Source organism: Manis pentadactyla, chromosome 12, assembly GCF_030020395.1.
Source record: "Manis pentadactyla isolate mManPen7 chromosome 12, mManPen7.hap1, whole genome shotgun sequence".
In the NCBI taxonomy this organism is placed as follows: Eukaryota; Metazoa; Chordata; class Mammalia; order Pholidota; family Manidae; genus Manis; species Manis pentadactyla.
In genome coordinates this window covers 43,277,064-43,296,733 of record NC_080030.1, presented here as the reverse complement: position 1 = coordinate 43,296,733, position 19,670 = coordinate 43,277,064, and the positions used below count along the sequence as shown (strand labels likewise).

The following is a 19,670-nucleotide window of genomic DNA, read 5'->3' as shown; positions in this document are numbered from 1 at the left end:
CCTATGTGTCGAACTGCTGGATCAAAAGGCATTCATATTTCAACTAGATATTACCAGATTGTTCTCCTAAGGTATTTTTTTTTTTGCCCTGATTTTTAAAATACATATTGAATATATCCCATGACCAGACTGTAAGTTCTAAGACGTCTTATTCGTCATGTTCCTGGTGCCCAGAACAGTGGCTGCTACATGATTATTTGTTGAATGGCTGAAGAAATAGGGGTCCAGAGGGGTGTAGCCTATCCAGGGTTACAGAACTATCTCTGTGACAAATCTGGGCTTTGAGCCCAGACGTCTGACTTTCTAAAGGCTGACTAAGAGGAAGCAGCTACTATAAAGCAGTCCCCTGAGCTCTGGGTCTAAAGGTCTTGTTCCAAGAAAGAAGGTCTGGTGTGAGTTCACGCTGATTAACCAATGGGCCTTTCCGTGGTGCTGAGCTGGGGTGGGCCAGACACACGCTCCCTGTGGAGGTGCGTGCTGTGATTCCTGAAGAGTGTTCAGAAGGTGAGGATGGGAACCCAGGAGGACGGAACAGATCTGCAGGGGCGATGGGGCTGAGGCGGCAGGGGCATCCTTGCAGAGCGGGAAAAGCAGGGGAGGGCAGGCCACCCCCATGACAGAGGCCCTCTGACCCAGCACAGGCTCCTTGGGGAAGGCCCTGAGGTCATATCAGTGTTTAAATGGCAAAGAAGGAATAAAGAGATCTTCTCCCCAACTCCCCACACATCCTTGTGCAGCCTGCAGCCTGCTCTGAGCTGAGAAGGAGTATAGAGGACAGTTCAGTGGAGGCACAGCCTTGGAAACTGTTAATTTGAGGTCTTTGTGTTTATTCTGGCCCTAGTCAATTTGTATTTACTTTATATCCCATGCTGTCCTGGACCCAGCCTGCAGTGTATAAGTCAGTTAGCAAGCAAGCAAACTTCAGGACCACCAAAGGGTTGGAAAATAAACCCCCAAAGTGGGGTTGAGGGAGGCAGCTGGGGAAAAGGGGAAGGGGGCAAATTGGGCTGGGAGCAGAGAGGAGCTGGGGATGTGAGTCACACAGGCGGTAATAGTGCCTCCTAGTCCCCAAGGACCAGCTCTGCCAGACTCAGATACCTGGAAGGAGGGAGTGTAGGAGGGAGGGAGGGAGAGAGAGGGTGAGCGTGCTGGACTGCACATGTGTACAGAGAGCATGGGGAAGAGAACAAGCCCAGGAATCAGGGTGTCTGACCATCACCGAGATGGTCTGCTTCTCCCCAGGGTCCTGCTTAGTTAAACTGGACTATTTTCTGTGCACCCTGATCCCACATCGTTGTCCTCTCTGCTCAGACCCAGAATATGACTTCTCTCAGCTTTACCTTCCCATCTCTTAAGGCCCACCTTGTTGTGGCCTTGCTGAAGTCTCCCCAGATTCTCCATCCAGACTTCAGGAGGGAAAGGCCAAGGCTGTGCTCACCCGAATCCTCTGAGCGTCCACAGTGTCCCTCCCCGTGACACCTGCCCTCCTCTAACTCGGGTCAGGCCCTGTCCTAGAGCAGGGACAAGTCCAGCTCAGCTCTGTGTGCTGGCAGCTAGCACACGGCCTGGCCCAAGATAGGTTCCTTGGTGTTAGCTGACGGGATTCTCGCTGCAGAGAATCCCTGCAGTCTGATGCTGTCACTGGATGGCTGGGAGACTTCACCAGAACTTATTCTGCATTTTTGGTGGGAAACTTTCTGGAAAAAAAGAAGTATCTGAGTCTCAGATTTAGTGACTAGACACACCAGCAACAACAAAACTCATGGAATTATGAGCAGAGTCGGGGTGGAGGTGTGTTTGGAGGGCTGGGTAGCGGGATGGCATTACACTAAGTGCAATCTCTTTCCACTCTTTGGCACTCTGAGTTTATAATAGACTTCCAGTCACAAACCGGAAACACTGGGCTAACTAAACACCATATTTCTGTAAATATTTGGACTGAAAAGGAATAGAAAGGCTCTTCCTAAGTCTATTCTCTGCTTTTGGAAGGCAGAGACGCCTCCCATGTTGCCACATTCTAAGGAAGGTAGTATGGGGTGTGTTAGACAGGTCCAGTCAGGTAAATGACACCATGCTAGGTATTTTCATAATGGGATTTTAAAACAAGCAATCGACTCTACAGTTGATAGGCCCACAGGAAAACCAAGGGAGACAGTGAGGCAATGGCTGATGAGCCATTGTCCTCCCCACCTCTAGGGCTGGAGGGCAGGGTGCAGGGCCTCCCTGGAGGGATCACCTGCAGGAAGAGGGCCTGCGAGATGGGGCTGGTGGCTCGGGCAATGAGCCCGCAGCCAGAACAGCCCTCAGACAGAGAAAGGCTGAGAAGCCCTCTGACATTCCCCCTCATTCCCACTCCTTCCTTCCCTATTTTTGTTCTGAGACAAAAACATTTTTTTTAAGAACAGGGAAAATGTTTCTAGAGTTTTCCAGATATATCTAGGAAAGAAAACAGCACATTTAAAATTAAAAAGTAAAAACCATAGTGGCCTTGGTAGCCCTGAGCAGAGTGAGGAATGATGCCCTTTCCTTCCTGACCGCAAAGCACCCATGGAACCGCAGAGCAACGCCTCCAGTTCAACGGAGAGACGCTGGGGTCTGGTGGGCGGGAGCCTGCGCCCTGAAGCCAGCGCCTTGTATGCTCCCGTGCAGGGTCGACTTTTCCATGGGCGAGCCTCGTTTGTGGGAATAGGAAATGATCACAGTGGTCCCAGCCTCGCAGGACTGTTGTAGGGACAATGAAATTAACACAGTTACAGGCCTTAGGACAGTGCCCGGCAAACGTTGGAGAGCTCTTCCCCCAAGAAGATCCTACGTGATTCTGCGGTCTTCAGTTGTCTTCTAGCAAATTCCAGAAAACAGAAAACCTGCTCCAGCAGTCCTCCTCTGGAAATATTTGGACTTAGAGATCATACATCATCTGTTTTCGCTTTTAATCACACACACACTACTTCTACCAGTGGGAGCCCAGTGCTGCCTTGGCATCCTGCCACGTGTCATCTGGTTAGGACCCAATTAAACCAACAGCAGGAAGGAGGAGAGACAAAAGAAACCCGTCTTTTGTCTCACAATGGCATTTCGAAGACTGCCAAGCTCAGCTGCCACCCCAGCACAAATCAGGGATAATGTGCTACATGTGCGAAATTAGGGCCCCAGGCATCGGCATGGGCTGCGGCCCCCCGTCCCAGGCCGGGGGCTCAGAGTCCCGAGCACACCTGCAGGGCAGAGCAGCTGTCACCATGTGTCTCCCTCCACATGGGCCCAGCGGTCCAAGCCTGTTCACCCAAGGCTTCGTGTCTGTGAATTGGTTTCTCAGATCAGCTGCTCCCTTAATTTCTGTACGATGTTTCTTCTTTACATTTTCATGTTAACAGTAATTAATAGCATTACTTGCTGAAAGAATAAAAATTGGGCTAGTGATCTCAGAGGGTTGTAGGACCTTAGACACAATGTATTAATCACTTAAACAAAGAAAAAAGAACTGTATCAAACATAGGAAACCCCCTACCCCAACCATCAGTGATCTAGTTCATAAGATTGACATGGAGCCTTGGGAGATGTTGGTCGCAAACTTTTTGTGTACCTAGAAGCTAGTGGACTTCTGATTTTCAATTAGAAGTTTAAATGTAATTAAACGAACACTTTTGCAGTTCCCTTAATTATGTTCTAAAGGAATGAAGTGATTTAACTTATGCCAGTTTTCACCCATGCACGAATTTTTTTCCACGTTGAAAGTAAAACTCAGAGTTTCCCAGCTGAGAGGCAGAAACAAAACCAAAGCCAGCATGAACTCAGGCAGTGACCTGTAAAGGGAAAATTGTGGAGGGGAAGCTAAGAGAAAATAAAGCTTAACAGACGCGGACGTCCACTAATTAAAACTAATATGAGACATGACAATCAAAGCTAATAGACTTAGGTTCTTTAAGACTGCATATCCAAACCCTAGTTTTCATGCCAAGTCCATACTTGATGCAATGTATTTGTTAAATGTGTTCATGTCTCTTATTTTTAAAATATGCCTACTTTCAATAAAGATATAAGGCAGCTTACACTATTGAAACTTATTTTAAAAAAAACAGAAAATAGGAGAAAGTTAGAGACAATCAGGAAGGCAACTTCTAATGAGATATTTTCCTTCTTTCAGCATTCTTGAGTGCAAATATATTTAATTTAAGATGATCACATTACATTGTTATCTCAAGATAAGATCTCTTGAAAATAGTCTGATTGTGTCAGGCTTTTCCTATGAAGACTTCAAGGTTTGCTCTTCATCACGTACATCTGCAGTCTTAGTCAATTTTAATATGACACATGGCATATCAGTCATAGAAACTATAGATCACAGCCATTGAGATAAATGCTCACTTCAAAATGTTGAATTATATTGAGGTATTAAAACAACTCCCAGCTGTACATACAAATAGGTATGATTTAAAATGCCATTTTTCTTTTTATAAGCCATACTTCTATGATGGATCATGAAAAATAAAGTGGAATATGTGCCAGCCAGTTACTAGGTGATCTATCATTTTCAAAACCAAGGTTAGAAAGGAGAGATTCTGACAGCTTAGTGGTGTTCTTCTATGTAATAAATTATGTGTGGGGTCCCCTGTTTCTTATTTGGAATTATTAATTTATAAAATGAAGTTTTATAGTGAGAATCTGTAGCATAACTGACAAGAGGCAAAAAGAGATTAAAAACTGTTGTGCCAACACGGGTCAGCCAGGATCCTTTGATTCCAGAAAACCAGCCATGCCAACAACGGATGCTATGGCTCCTGTGAGTGGTCAGAAGCCTCTGGCACCAAGAGTTGGAAGACAGAACTGGGTTCTCCCTCTCTGGGTGAGTACACAAGCCATGCCTACTCATACTGTTCATTGCAGGAATCAAATGTGATCATTTATGTTTTGAAGCTATATAGTGTCATTTATATATTCAATGTGATCGTCACAGTGAGGACAGAAATATAGAAGATTCAAGGCAGACTTTTCTTACTCTTAAAAAAATAACCCAAAGGATGTTTCTATACAATGTACTCAGTCAGTTGTTCATTGCTCTCTGTTGTGAATGAAGGACAGCAAGTGAAATAAATAGCCACTTTTAAGTGCAATCAACATAATTCCATCAACTCTGAAAATCAAAAGACAGCTTTCCCAGTGATCTGCAGCCTCCAAACAAAATAGATCCAATCTTTGGCTTCTTGGGGGAAAATATGAGCAACCATACAATATATCTTAAACAATGAACAGCTGCAATTGTAATACATTAAAAGACTACTTTTCAAAAATCAATTTATAATGTCCGGTCCAAATGGCTTAACCAATGGGACACAAATTGTGAGGTGAGTTTGCTCCAGATAAAAACTGCCAGATGGAAAAATTCAGAAGGCTGTGACTTTCATCATCTAATAAAGTCTGGAAATAGAAAAAACTTTTTTTTTTAACCTCTCTAAATGGTTCATGTGTCTTGTTTTTGATTTCCAAGGCACTTTTTTCAGCAGTAAGCAGGTAATTTCTTCATATACTCTCTAAACGTAAAACTGAGAAATATATAAGTTTATATTATATACAGGAATGATACACTCGACAGATGTTTGGATTTATAAAAATCTCAACCCTCTGGTTCATAAGCTCCAACACAAAGGTGAATATTTTTCCCCCCTACAGGCCTTCAATAGCTATAAAAAAAACCCATCCTAAAGATCCAGGACTTTCCTCTACACATCTGTTAACTCAGAGTCTATTTATTTTACTTTAGGTCTAAAAAGCCTAGTTACTTAGTTTTGCAGGGCATAGTAAATTACATAGGAAGTTGGAAGTTGGACAGTGGAGCAGGTGACGAAACAGGAAGAAGCAATGTTAAGAAGAGTCTACTAGGTAGGCAACAGACAGACAGAAAGGAACCCCAATAAGCTGATAGCAATCTGGGGACTGTTAATGATCTAGAGGACTTTCATCTTTAATCATGTTTAAGACTATCACTGTGCTAGAGCATATAAACTCCTGGATGAATATTAAAACACTGGAAGACAAAGGATGATATAGTCAAAGAAATTTTTTTTCTGTGGATAATATGGAACTTGGTATGAAGAGTACAAAAAAATAACCCCTCATGATCCTGTAACTTAGAATTATTGTTAACTGTTTGCTATTTCCTCCCACTTACCAACATGTGCAATATCTTTGCATAACATTAAGATTTTTATTTAATTCATTTACTTGAAAAATGCACGCAAGTATAAAGAACATAAAAACACACATGAACCCAGCATTTCAAATGACTGAACATTTACGTTTTGTAATTTTGCAGACTTTTCTTTCTTTCTTTCTTTTTTTGATAAAAGAAACAAAGCATTAGAAATGGATGTGTGAGACCTGACTAGTCCCTCTGGGCCTCAGTACATCCCTCCTTTCTCTGAGGTAACTGCTGCTTTACATGAGTCACTTTTGAAAGAAAGGTATCAGTCAGCAGAAATCTGTGCACCTCATGTATTTGCTATACGGGTGGAATGAGATAATGTACATAAATGCTTAGCACAGATTAGTACTCATAGAGAAGACTAAAACATATATAAGCAGTTATTATAAGACCTGGGAAATGAAGGTGTGTTAGGAGGCGACCTATCAGCTATGCTGGTATCAATGAAGAGCTTTTTTCCTCTTGATCATAACTTCACATAGCTGTGACAGTGGGATTTTAGCGAAAGGCGAGAGGTGTCTTATGTGTTTGCCAAGTGGTCATCAACAAAGCTCTAGGCTGGCATTGGAAAGGGACATTCAGTTCAATTTGATTCAGCAGACATTTATTGAGTGACCGATACTTACAAGAACAGTCAGAGTCCAAGTTAATAGAGACAGACAAGTGAACAGTTATTTTAACTGCTGTAATGGTGCTGCGTTTAAGAATAGACGCTACCCAGGAGAGGAGGCTTTCTGTTATGACCAGTTTCATAACAATGAACCAGTTAAAGACCAATAAAAATGCCTTTTTAATTCATGACTGACAAAAAGCTGAGAAAGGTACTTAGTGAAATGGAAGCAGATTCATAAATCCAAAAGATTCTAACAAACTGGAATTCTAGACGGAAATTTATAAGATGAGATTTAATAGGGATAAATATGAAATCCTAAAAGTTTTAAAAACCAACTACTCAAGGACAGTGAGGTAACAGCAGGTCATTCAAACACACCTGGGGGACGTTAGCTGATTGGTGTAAGCACAATTTGAGCTAATATATTACATAGTTGCAAACACTCCTGCGGTCTTCCACAGCATTCTTAGACAAAGCACAGGATCACAGCCAAATAATGCCTCTTTGTATTCCCCACTGCCTGGAGCACATTTTGCTCACATTTGAGTGATACATGGTTAGAAGGATATTGACACATTTTAATATCTAGGGGAAGGTGTTGGAGATGGTAAGGAATGGAACCTATGACTTCATAGGAAAGGTTAAAGGTCTGAAGATAGTCAACTTAATGGTCATGGTAGGTAGCTCGATATAGCTTAAAATTTTTCACATGGTCTCAAACTTTATAGAAAGTTGTAAGATGCCAAACTTTAAGTATAAGGAAGGACAGTGTAGAAATTATAAATAAAATGGTAAGACTTGTATTAAGGGTTCCCTGTCATTGGATGAATTTAGTGAAATGATTCACTGTTGGGTAAATTGCAGAGAACCTTCCTGCATAGTGGGAGGAATCTCTCTGACAGTTCTGACTCTAAGACTCTGGGATTCCGTAAACGCCATGGTAGCAGAATACAAACAAGCTGTGTAATTAATTCTCCTCTGGTTACGTAAGGTCAAACTATAATTGATTCTAATATGTAGAAATCTTATCTTTGCCCAAACATAATCCATTTGTTTTCAGTCTGTATTTACATTAATGCTTGTTCTTAAAAATCAGTGACCACTTCATATTTACTAGGATGGCAATAATAATAATAATAACAACAATTATTTTTTAAAACAGAAAATAGCAACAATAAAAATAATAGCAACAACAATTATTTTTTAAAACAGAAAATAATAAGGATTGGTAAGGATATAGATAAATTAGAACCCTCGCACATTGCTGGTGGGAATGTAAAATAGTGCAGCTGCTGTGAAAAAGAACTTGGCAGTTCTTCAGAGTGTGGTACATAAAATCACCATCCCACCCAGCTATTCCACTCCTACATGCATATCCAAGAGCTCTGAAAATACACATTTACACAAAAACTTGTACATGAATGTTCATAGCTGGATTACTCATAATGGCCAAAAAGTAGAAGTGACCCAAGGATCCATCAACTACTGAATGTATAATAAAGTGTGATAGATTCATGCAATGGAGTATCATTCAGCCATAAAAAGGAATAAAGTACTGTCATGTAACAAGACGGATGAACTTTAAAATCATGCTGCAAAAGAAACCAGAGTCCAAAGGCCACACATTTTATGAAACCACTTACCTGAAATAACCTAGAAAAGACATACAGAGATGAAAAGTAGATTTGGTTGCCAGAGACGGGAGCAGGAAGAGGGAATCGGGAGTGGCTGCCATGGCAACAGGCTTTCCTTCAGGGGTGATGGAAACATTGTAAAATTAGTTTGAGGTGATGATCTCACAATTGCATGAAGGACCTAAAAACTGCTGAGCCATGCACTTAAAACAGTGAATTTTATGTTATATGAATTATATCTCAATAAAAAATACCAATAGAAATAATATCAACTATTTGGAATAATCTAGTTTAGAAAGTAGAAGATGTTTTTCAAATTTTGACACATTTCAATTTTTCCGACTTTTGCAAAGGAAAGAGAGGCGTTTGACCGACTTGCAGCTTTCTCAGCTCAGCTGTTTTATCAATTGGACAGTCCTGTGTTTTCATAGATCTCAATGTAATGTGTAGTCATTTCAAGACACCTTGTAAAATAAACTGTGAAGGTTGTTTTCTGATTTTTCTTCCCTGAGTTCCTCTTGACTCTTCGCTGCGGTTGGCCTGAGCCTCCCAGCTGAGAGTGTAGGTGGCTATGCAGAGAGGTGTGCAGAGCCACTAAGATCTGAGGACTGGGGACAAGCTTTGGTGGGTACTGATGGCCTTCAGAACACGTGACAGGGGGGAGGAGATTCCAGGTAAAGTAAGAAAGAGCCAGACGTTGGTGTGTCTAGGCTTCACATTCAGAGCTAATATCAGCAAAGATCATCAAAATTTCAGACCAAGAAATTCGGGCAGTCAATATTGTTGCTTTGTGAATAACATCAGCCTTTGGTTATTAGAAGGATGGCTATAAAGTTTTGGGATTCTTCTGTCTTTTTATTAGGTGCTACCAATATTACCACTACCTCTTAGCCCCTTACAAACATAAGGAACGAGAATGTGTAACTCCTCTCCTCAGCAGTTAAACTCCTGGAAGACAGTGACTGAGTCTCCAGAGCCAACTGGTTCTTTGGTAAACAGCCACGACGCACAGTTAGCTAGCCCCCAACCACCTCCACCCTGACGCCTGATCATGTAGGCTGGGCACCACCATCAGAGCTGCTTTCCAGCCCCACCCCCACCTCCACCCCCAAAAGCCCTGTAAAAAGTGCCTTGTGAGGAAAGCTGGGAAGTGAGAGCAGCCAGGTTAGTTTCTAGAGGTGTGTAGATGAAAGGTTACCCCTGGAAGACGTGAAGACTGGGTCTGGTTAAGGAAACCTTTGCCTGCCCTCCCTCAGTCAAGTTCTCCCAGACTAAGGAATTGGGAGAGCGTCAGTACCTGTGCCTGAGAAAGGACCCCATGCCTGATGGAGGAGGCTCCCCACCTCATTCTGGATGAATGCATTATTTAAGTGAGGTGAGGGCACCAGTTGGCTTTCCTTGCTTCCTGTGGTCACACCAGCAGACCACTGCACCCAGGCCTGGGGCTAGCTGTGGTGCCTGACTCCTCCTCAAGGGATACTCACCTCCCACTGTCATGCAGGAAAGCCCGGTTGTCACAGCTTACACATCCCTCACCCAGCCACTGGGCTGGGGCTTGACTCCTCTCGGGGAATGTTTCCCCTGGGCCCTGACTTAGGCCTACACTCAACCTCTCTGCATACCCAAAGGGCTCTCTTGAAGCCCCCTGCTCCTCTGTGCCCCTAGGAGATAGCATCCATCCCACTCTGGGTCCTGCCCCTGCCTAAGAGTGTCCCAGCCCCCAAAAGCCTAGGGAAGCTCTACACAGAGAGACCAGGGGCCAGGCACAGGGAAATTTGTACAGCTCAGTGTCTCTTAACTGCATAAGCAATAACGTCTTAATAATTTGTTCTGGGGTGTAGGTAGTTCCTACAATCAAAAAAAAAATTGTGTGAAGTTTGTGAGCTTTCACACTGTGGTTGGCTTAAGTAATTGGAAATAGCTATGTTTGGATGCCATGGAAATACTCTTTCAACTCGCTTTTATTATAGTTGATGGGAAATTCAAAACACCTTTTTAAACTGAATCAAAATTTCCCACCCGAGGCAGGAATTAGGAAGCCACGAGATGGCGCACTCATGCTAGATGTCATCAGGACTGTAGCACAGATGAGGAAAATGAATCTTTTAGATAACCATCAGACACTTAAGGAGCTGTAGTTTACTTCTTCCCCCCAAGCCCCAGAATTTCTTACGTGTTAGTAATTGATGTCTTCCAGATCATGCAAATACAGATGTACTAGAATGAATTATCAAATCAACTGTTCAGTGACCAAAGTCAGGCTATAAAAATGATCACTTCCCTTTGTTTTCAGTTCAAGTATTTTGACTATTCCTTTGCCACACATTCCTTTATTTTTCATACAGTTGCATCAGTGACCTGCTTCTCTTTTATACACATAATGATGGAAAGGAAAATACTATCTTTAATGTACTGGAAATTCTTTTACAGTACATCAATTCCCTAACCCTTTTAAAGATGTCACTCATTTTATTTTGCACTGTGCTAGGGAGCTCCAGCTTTTGAAAAGGATGTTAGAGAAAAGAAATGTTCCCAAAACACAAAGCAAATGATTGCTTTTTTACCCAGCTTTATTTGTCTTAGTCTTTTGAAAGAAAAAAAAATAGAGGAAACATTTTATTCACAGTCAGAGGCTGAAACAGCAGGACCAGACATGTTAGTGAGACTGTGTCCTGTGATCACTTGAGATATGTCATCTCCCAGTCTACCCCGGCCCCAGCCAACATCCCCTCTAGAGCCTCCAGAGGAAGAGTTTATTAGTAGGGGATCACTGGGAGCAAGTCCAGAGCCAACAAGGGAAAATAATGGAAGAGACTTAGGGTCAATAAGAGAGAAATGAGATTTGTTTAGCCTGAGGTCATAGTGCCACAAATGTGGCCAGCACAGAGCGAAGCCAGGACAACCAGCAGGCTCAAAGCCCTGCCAGGGGCTGGGAGTTCCACCTCCTGGCTGGGTCAACAAATGCTTGAGTTTGGGATCACACGGAACCTGAAGAGGGCCCAAGGAAATCTCAGCAGCCCCTGGAGTGGGTGGTGTTAGGGAAAAGCAGCAACCCTGGCCCAAGGAGGGGGTAGGTGAATGGGATGAGGGCAGACACATGGGCCGGGCTAGCCTCCGTTTTCTAATGGTGTTCATTTGCCACAGGAGGAAAACAAAAAATGATGGAGTCCAAATCACAAACAAGGGTGGATCTATTTTTTTTCACAGAAAAGGACTGAGAACCACCCTCAATTGTGCTGACAAGATGGTAGGAGTTATTTATAACTATGCTACTGAAGTCTCCAGAGATGACCTTTAATTCTAGAAGTATATGGTTAAAGATTTTTTTACTGGTCCAGTCCTTGGGATATAAAAAGAACCTTGTGGTACTTAACATTTATTAAGAGAGAGGATTCTTTTAATTTTTTAATACATTGGATCAATTTTTATATAGCAGTATGTTTTTTGTAATCCTTACTTAATTTTTATTTTTGAAGCCTCCCTTCCTGTCTCTTCTTTTGATCCGGATCTCATGTAATAAGTTGTCACATTAAAAATTTGCACCTTAGAACCATGTTCTGGGGCTTTGGTGCTTTTATTTAAAAAATGGTATACCCCATGAGAAAATGCAAATATTAAAGAAAGCAGACATGGATTCAGTTTTATGATGATTAAATTGAATTCCACAGTGGCAAAGATTTACATATGATTCATACTTCAAATTAGTGGTAACAAGTAATGCTGGCTGCTGTCCCCAAACCTGAACATTTCAGTGGCTTACCACGATAAAGTTTATTTCTCACTGTCATCACAGTTCCACAGGGATCTCCCAGGAGGCAGGGAGAGAGCTCTGCTCCATACATTCACTCAAGGATCCAGGCTCTTTCCAGTTAGTGGCTGTGCTGTCTTCTAGTGCCTGTACCAATGCTATGCATTCCATCAGCGGGTGAGAGGAGAGAAGAGGAAGGGGTAAATCATGCTCCACCTAACTGCCTCAGTCTGGAAGTGACATACATCATTTCTGCTTATGTTCCATTGAAGAGAATTAGTCCCAGGAACCCATGGGAGAAAGAAGAGGAGCTAGAGATTGGCACGAAATACTCTGGTATTTACCACCAGCCTTACAGAGTTTGAATAGATTCAAAACTATTTGTTTCAGGGTATGAAACATCATGTTCCATCCTTGGTGTACTCCTCTGTGCCCCTCCACACATACCGTAATTGCTCAGGCATAAGCAAAATCTGGCCTTGGGAACTAGCTTCCTGTTTCTACCATTTGCTTACATTAAGGTATCTTGGTGAAGTTTTGATCAAGGGAATTTTTCTATAAAACAGCATGATTTTTTAATTTAATCTAGTCTTTAAGAATATAGGCTTTAAGTCCTTTGTTAATGTGGCCAGCCTACAAGACGGCCCACAGTTATTCCTGCCAAATGATAGTCACGCCCTTGTGCAATCTCCTTTCACACTGAATGGGGCCAACTTGGGTAACCAACAGATATTGTGAAAATGAAAGAGTGTGACTTTCGAGGATAGGTCATCAAAGCCCTCACAGCTTCCACCTTGCTCTCTCTTGGGCAAAGCCAGCTGCCATGTTGAGAGGACATTCAAGAAGCCCTGGAGAGGGCAGCTAGCTGGGCACCCACAGCGATGGGGTTAAGAAAAATCCTTCCTGAAGAAGAGATCTAAAGTAACATGATGGATTCAGAAGCTCATGAAAAGAGTCCACCAGTCCTAACATCTTGAAAATGAGATGTGAGCAGTGTTTCAGAGACTTAGATTCAGAGAGGCTGCCTACAGGGTGTGCATCTCACCTGTGTTACGTACCTTCCCAGGACAAGGTCGTGCTTGTCCTGTATCTGCTGATCTAGTAACCCTCCCATCCCCACCCTGCTATGGGCTGACTGTGTCTCCAAAACTCATATCTGAAGCCCTACCCCCAGTACCTCTGAAGGTGGTGGTATTTGGAGAGAGGGTCTTTAACAAGGTGATTAAATCGCAGTGACGCTGTTAGAGTGGGCCCTAATCTGATCTGACTGGAGTCCTTACAAGCAGAGAAATTTTGGATGTACAAAGAGACACCAGGGGCACATGCACACAGAGGGAAGCCCCCCAGGGGACACAGAAGAAGGCGGCCGTCTGCCAGCCAAGGAGAGAGGCTCAGGAAGAACCAGACCTGCCGATTCCTTGATCTCAGACTTCCAGCCTCCAGCCCTGGGAGGAAATACATGTCTTTTGTTGAAGCCACCCAGTCTGTGGTAATATGCTATGTCAGCCCTAGACTCAAACAGCCCTCCCCCTCTCCCTCTCCACCCCCACTCCATGCCTTCATGTGTCTTGCCCTCCACATCAGCGACCTCTCCAGGCCCTGCCCACTCTGGCTCATCACTGCTCTGTGGTTGGCAGTGCTGCTTATGCCCACGTGATCACCTGAACCGTCCTTGACCTCTGGGAGCCCTTGGGGTGCCTTTGTTCCCAGAACTATATGGGCTCTGGACTGCTCTTTTCCCCAATCTCCCTGTTATGGACTGAATGTTTGTGTCCCTGCTAATTTCTGTGTTGAAATCCTACCTCCTGATGTGTTGATATTGCGAGGTGGGGGCCTTTGGAAAATAAATAGGTTTAAATGAGGGTAGAGCCCTCCTGGATGGGATTAGTGTCCTTGTAAGAGTCATGAGAGAGCTTGCTTCCCCTCTTTGCTCTCTGCCATGTGAGGATACCATGAGAACTTGGCAGTCTGCAATTCAAAAGAAGGATCTCACCACAATTCAACCATGTTGGCTCCCTGATCTTGGACTTCTAGCTTCCAGATAGTGAGAAGTAAATTTCTGTTCTTTGTAAGCCACCCAGTTAATGGTATTTTTGTAGCCTGAATTAAGACACTCCTCAGCTTTGATGCAGCCTGAGTCAGTCTTCAGAGAGAGCCACTTAATCTGTGCTCAAGTAGGGCAAGATTGTTCCCTAGCTGCAATGTGTAGAAGAGCCACCTGTTTAGAATACAGATTCCCAGGGCAATTCTGAGCCCATAGGCTTGGGGTGAGGCTGGTGGGTCTGAGGCAGAAGGATACCCCAGCCCTCAGAAGAACCTTGCAGCAGGGAATGCCCACCCCTTCACATGCCACACCTTTTGAGGGTCTGTTCTCTTCCAGAACACTCACATGGTCTAAGTACCTTTCATGCTTTCCACAGTTATGGCTTCCGTCTCTCCAGATAAGAACTGTCTGGCCCACAGTGTGATCCACAGGCCCCTTCCTCGCTTCCTGTGGTCCATTTTCTTCCATAGTTGAGACACTTCCCAGAATGCCCAGCTCCACTCAGAGCTGCTCCAAGCCTGGGCTCTAATCCAGTGGGGAGCACCAGGCCAGGCCCTGAAGCACAGGAGGAGGGAGGTACCAGCCCTGCCCCAGAGGATTTGGTAGGAAGTTCCTTGTCATTAATAGGAAGCAGACACAGAAAGAGATGATTTTAATATCATATGGAAAGAGCTGAGCAGAAAGTGTGAACTGGGTCCCATGGGAGCAGAGGCGAAGGGCCTTTTGTCTAACATGCCCAAGACGCAGAGAGAACTTTCCTAAAGAAGGCAGTATCTGACATGGCTGTGAAGACCCAGGACTAGTCTAGGTCAGGAATTGGCAACCATATCCCATGGGCCAAATGCAGGCAGCCACTGAATTTGATACAATCTTTTTATACAACTAACAAAAGTTTTTACATTTTTAAATAATTGGAAAAAAAATCAAGAGAAGAATTATATTTCATGACATGTGAATATGACATGAATTCCAATTCTCTATCAATCAAGTTTTATGGGGACACAGCCCTGTTCATTTGGTTGCATACTGTCTGTGGTTGCTTCCATGGGTGGAGTAGTGTCACAGGGCCTGTGCAGCTGCAAAGCCTCAAATGTTTACTATCAGGCCCTTGAAAGCCAAAGTCTGCTGACCTTCAGTCCAGGTAAAAAGGACACTCTGGGCAGAGGCAGGATGCGAGGAAACTAGGAAGTACTCGCTCTGAGCACTTTTATCAGAGCAAGGTAGGCGGAGTAGGGAGAGTTGGGAGATGGGACTGAGGGAACATCACGGGGTGGTCTGGGGCCTCGCTTGGACATTGCCCCCTGCTGTGATGCGGAGCTCTGGAGAGTGGGAAATGTAGCAATAGGAGCCCAATACTAAGGCCAAGGTGGGGAGAGGTGGCCGGTCTGAGAGGCTGGAAGCCCAAAGGTGGGAGAACAGGGCAGAGAGGAGCCAAGAAGGAGGCGGAGGCGGGATCCCTGAATGTCAGGCAACTTCGCAGAACAGGAGCCAGCACCCAGGCGTTCCTGTCAAGCTCCTCCTGCTCTTTCAGGTGCTTGGTTTATATGAATAAAGGTCACAGCTTTGTTATTTATTTTCCAAGTCTATAATGAGCATCTGCAGTGGGAAGTTACACTTTTGCATTTTCTCAGAGCAGGGACTTGAAGCTATGATAAGGTACCTGAAGGCACTTAATAATTATCAGTGGAGTACCCTTTAAATGTCAGCTGCTGTCGATCTACAGCGCCAAGATTAGGGCCAGGTCACCGTGGGATAGTTAGATGGTTAATAGGGTCTTTTTTTCAATATTTGTCACTACTTGCAATTTATCCCAGAGGTGCTTATTCACAGTTCATTTTGCTGCTTTTTGAGGGACTTTCAGCACGTGGTTGTGCCCACAAGTTACTAGTATGGCAAATAGGGGAATCATCTCGGCATTCGTCTCTGTTCAGGAAGAACTAGCATTAACTGTCATCCACTGGATGCACTCTTTAGACAACTATACTCAATATTTTGGGAGCAGGGGGAAACTAAATCTCCATGACTAATTCAGTTCCTATTTGGTAATTAATCACTAGAACGTTCTTCCAGTAAAAGAGGCGAAGGACAGGAAGTGTGGGAGGACAGCGCGGAAGGATGAGGCGCTTCAGAGAATCTTTTAACCTCAAGTGTACCCACGGAGCATTGAGTCCTGGGCATTAAGACAAGCAGTAGGATTAGGAAGCCATATGAAATGCTTTCTCAGTGCTGTTTTACACTCATTTATGTTTTTGGGGGGGGGGGATGAAGTCAGAATTATTTTTAAAAAAGAAAGATGATAAAAACTAGCCCATTAAAAATTGCAAATTAAACGTTCATGAACACATCCCACATCCTTAGCGGGCAATCTTCCATGAGGTGGTGGTATGTTTCCCTCTTATGCAAGGTAGGGGACATGGATGTCACCTGGAGCCACCATCTGGTGGCCGTCTCTGTCCTGCCTCCACACCTGTGTCTCAGGTAAATGGTCCTTTCAGCCTCAACACTGCCTGCCATGTTCATATGTCTTCACTTTCTGCATTTCCTTTTTAAGCTTTGCCACAAATACAAACCCTTACCCCAAAGGGAAAATTCTGAGGAGTTGAATTTGCTGAATTCAGAAGGGCGCCTTCTTTCTGGGAGGAGGGCAGGCAGCAGAAACGCAGGCTGGGGGCAGTGCACATAATCCTAAGGGCATGTTTTGAATTGACCAGGGAATGTGATATTTCCAGTACACATGTACTGGAACATATACACAGTACACATGTACATGGAGGCCATGTACACCAGTGACAACAGACCAACTCCCGACGACCTTCCCACCACAATAAGAAGGGCTTTCACGATTAAAATGATAGTTTCTAAAAACGCAGTCTACTGTGGAAAAGGGGTTCAGTCACCAAAGATGATGCCAAGAGCACATGTGAATTAACAAATAATTAGACAGAGAACAAAAGGCACTAAGTGCTATTTAGAACCTCTCTCTTATAATGACCTGAAAGCAGGACCAGCCCCATGAGTTTGGGACCCAGAACAAACTGAAAAATGCAGGGCTGCCTGTTAAAAAATGTAGAATTCCAAGAACTGAGAGCAGAGCATTAAATCAGGCACAGGCCCGCAGAGGGCAGGCCCTGGCAACTGTACAGGTCACACACCCATGAGAGTTTAAGAATTTATTTTCTAGAGCAAAATTAAATTGTCCTGACATAATTTTTCTTCAGCCTTGCACAGGAATGGGTTTGCCTATAACATACCCATTGAATTGGTTCAGAGGGATGATGGGTGAGATGCTCGTGCTGGGAAAGTTATCCAGGCCTCCTTGTGTACCACACGCGTGTGTGTGCAGATGCTCTGTGCTGGCAGGATTTAACACACTCTGGACTTGTATTATCTTTGATAAAAACAAAACAAAATGGATATATGGGGTTTTAAAAATACACTTAGATATTTAGAAATCCCATTTCCTTGGTTGCTTTCTCCTTTATGGGAATTTATTCCCGACTGTCTGCTATTGTACTCCAAGGTTTGGTCCATTTAAGGGCTGTAATTGAAAACTGTCCCCCTGAAGTTATTTGACAGGTCCATATGAGGAGCAATTAGTGGATTTTAGCTACGAGATAAAAGATCAGAGGATGACGCAAGTCTTTCAGGTTTTGAAAGCTCACATGGACTTGGGATCAGATTAAGGAAGGCAGCGTCAGCTCAAGAAGCCATAGAGGGACCTGCAGAGGAATCCATCCACAAAGATTAGGAAACTACCAAGGGGCTCTGTGCTCACGGGTGATGGAGAGCAGAGCCGGGGGGTCCCAGGAGAAGCTAAGCAGGGAGAAAGCTGGGTTTGAGGTGGGCCTGTGGGCCAGGCTCCGGCTGCATTCCCACCCCCACCTCCACCCCAAGGCCAGGCCGTGGAATAGAGTGGTCGGGTACGGAGCAGGCAGAACAGCATGGAGGATGAGGGGAAGGGCAGACCCGAGAGGCCAAGCCGCACCTGGAAGGGTGCATTTCAGGGAAGCCTCTGTTCGAGTGTGACAGCTTACATTTAATTGGCCAAAGTAATTCCCCTGGCTGTGCCCAAAGGCAGCACCACAGAGTACACTCACCCAGGCCTGGTACACTGCCCAGTCATGTGGCCAAGGAGTAGGGAATCACATTGCAGCCAGGATAGGGGAGGCTCCCCACCGGGGGCCATGCTTCCTTCCGAACTGGTTCTCACAAAGGGGGACAGGAGTGTAGCTACTGCAAGCCAGCTGGTGGGAGAAACTACCGGAAGGCCTCAGGCGTGGTGCTGCCTCACGGGGGGAAGCTGGCAGGAATAGTTCTGATGGCTTCTGAGGGCCAGTCACAGTTGCTTCAAGTTGTAGTTAAACCCCTGAATACCAAGAAGGCCTGTTTCACTGCTCAGAATGGAAAAGGGCAATTCCAGGGTCTCCTCCGGCATGGCAACTGCTGGGGACACCAAAGGGGCAGGACCAGCTGCGCTCAGCCAGCGCTGGGCTGGGACACCATGCTGAGGGAGGGTGTCTGAGGACAAAAATGGGACTTCCACCGCCTGGAGGGGGAGGCGTTCCTCATCTCTCCACCCCCCAGGTCAGTGACTGCGCGTGGTCTGCCGGATGGGACCAGAGCAGACCTGGGCCTACGTAAGCCTAGGTGAGAAAGGGAGTTTTGCTCATCAAGGCTGAGGCGGCAGGTGGATTCTAAGAGAAAGTCTGGCAACAGAGAAGGCACAGGTGTGTTGGAGCCTGGACATATCCTGGGAGTCAAGAGCTTTGGCGCCGGTGCCAAGCCCAGGGGTGAAGAGGCAGCTGCCTGGGCACCTGATCCCCTGAGACAATTACCCCAAATTACCAATGAGAACCACAGGACTTGTTAAGAATCAATGAAAGGGCAACTTCTGCAATGCCGTTAGGATTATACAATCCACTCATTGGAATTAATTCTGTAATCAGATGACCAGCTCCGGCCCTGATCCCTTAATCAATAACGTCTGGATAAAAGAGCTTCTACCATATGAACTAAATGTTAGAATCTAGGGTTCTACGCTGTTTTCCAGTGACCAAGTAACTAATTTGTATGCACATGGCGCTTTTAAATATTTGCATCAGGCTGGGCACAGTTAGCGGCCATGACCTTGTGGGCCCTGTTGCAGGAAGAGGCTGCAGCACGATGACATTGCTGCTGCTCCAGCCTTGCCCTGCTGGCCGGTTGCTGAGCGAGCTGCAAGGAGTGCAGGGCTCAGGCTGGCCAGGCCCTGGCACCTGCCCAGAGGACCCACCAGTAGTGTGGCTCAGCGGCATAAGCCAGTGTGAGCCGGGAGGTTGTAATTCCATCCAGGCCTCCCAGGGGTCTGTGGGCCATGCCTGAGCTGTGCTGCCTCATCTTTCCCCCACACGCCCTTCTGAGTACTGAAGTGCAGAGGCTCATTCTTAGCCTCCTGG

General features: G+C 44.9%; 1 long non-coding RNA gene across 1 annotated transcript in view; it reads left to right on the top strand.

The window, feature by feature from the left end:
- The first annotated feature begins 4,719 nt into the window (after positions 1 to 4,719).
- LOC130679928 (uncharacterized) overlaps positions 4,720 to 19,670 on the top strand; it is a 76,703-nt gene continuing 61,752 nt past the window's right edge. The window contains exon 1 of the long non-coding RNA XR_008992923.1: positions 4,720 to 4,840. This is a non-coding gene — a long non-coding RNA (uncharacterized LOC130679928). The remainder of the gene's footprint in view (positions 4,841 to 19,670) is intronic.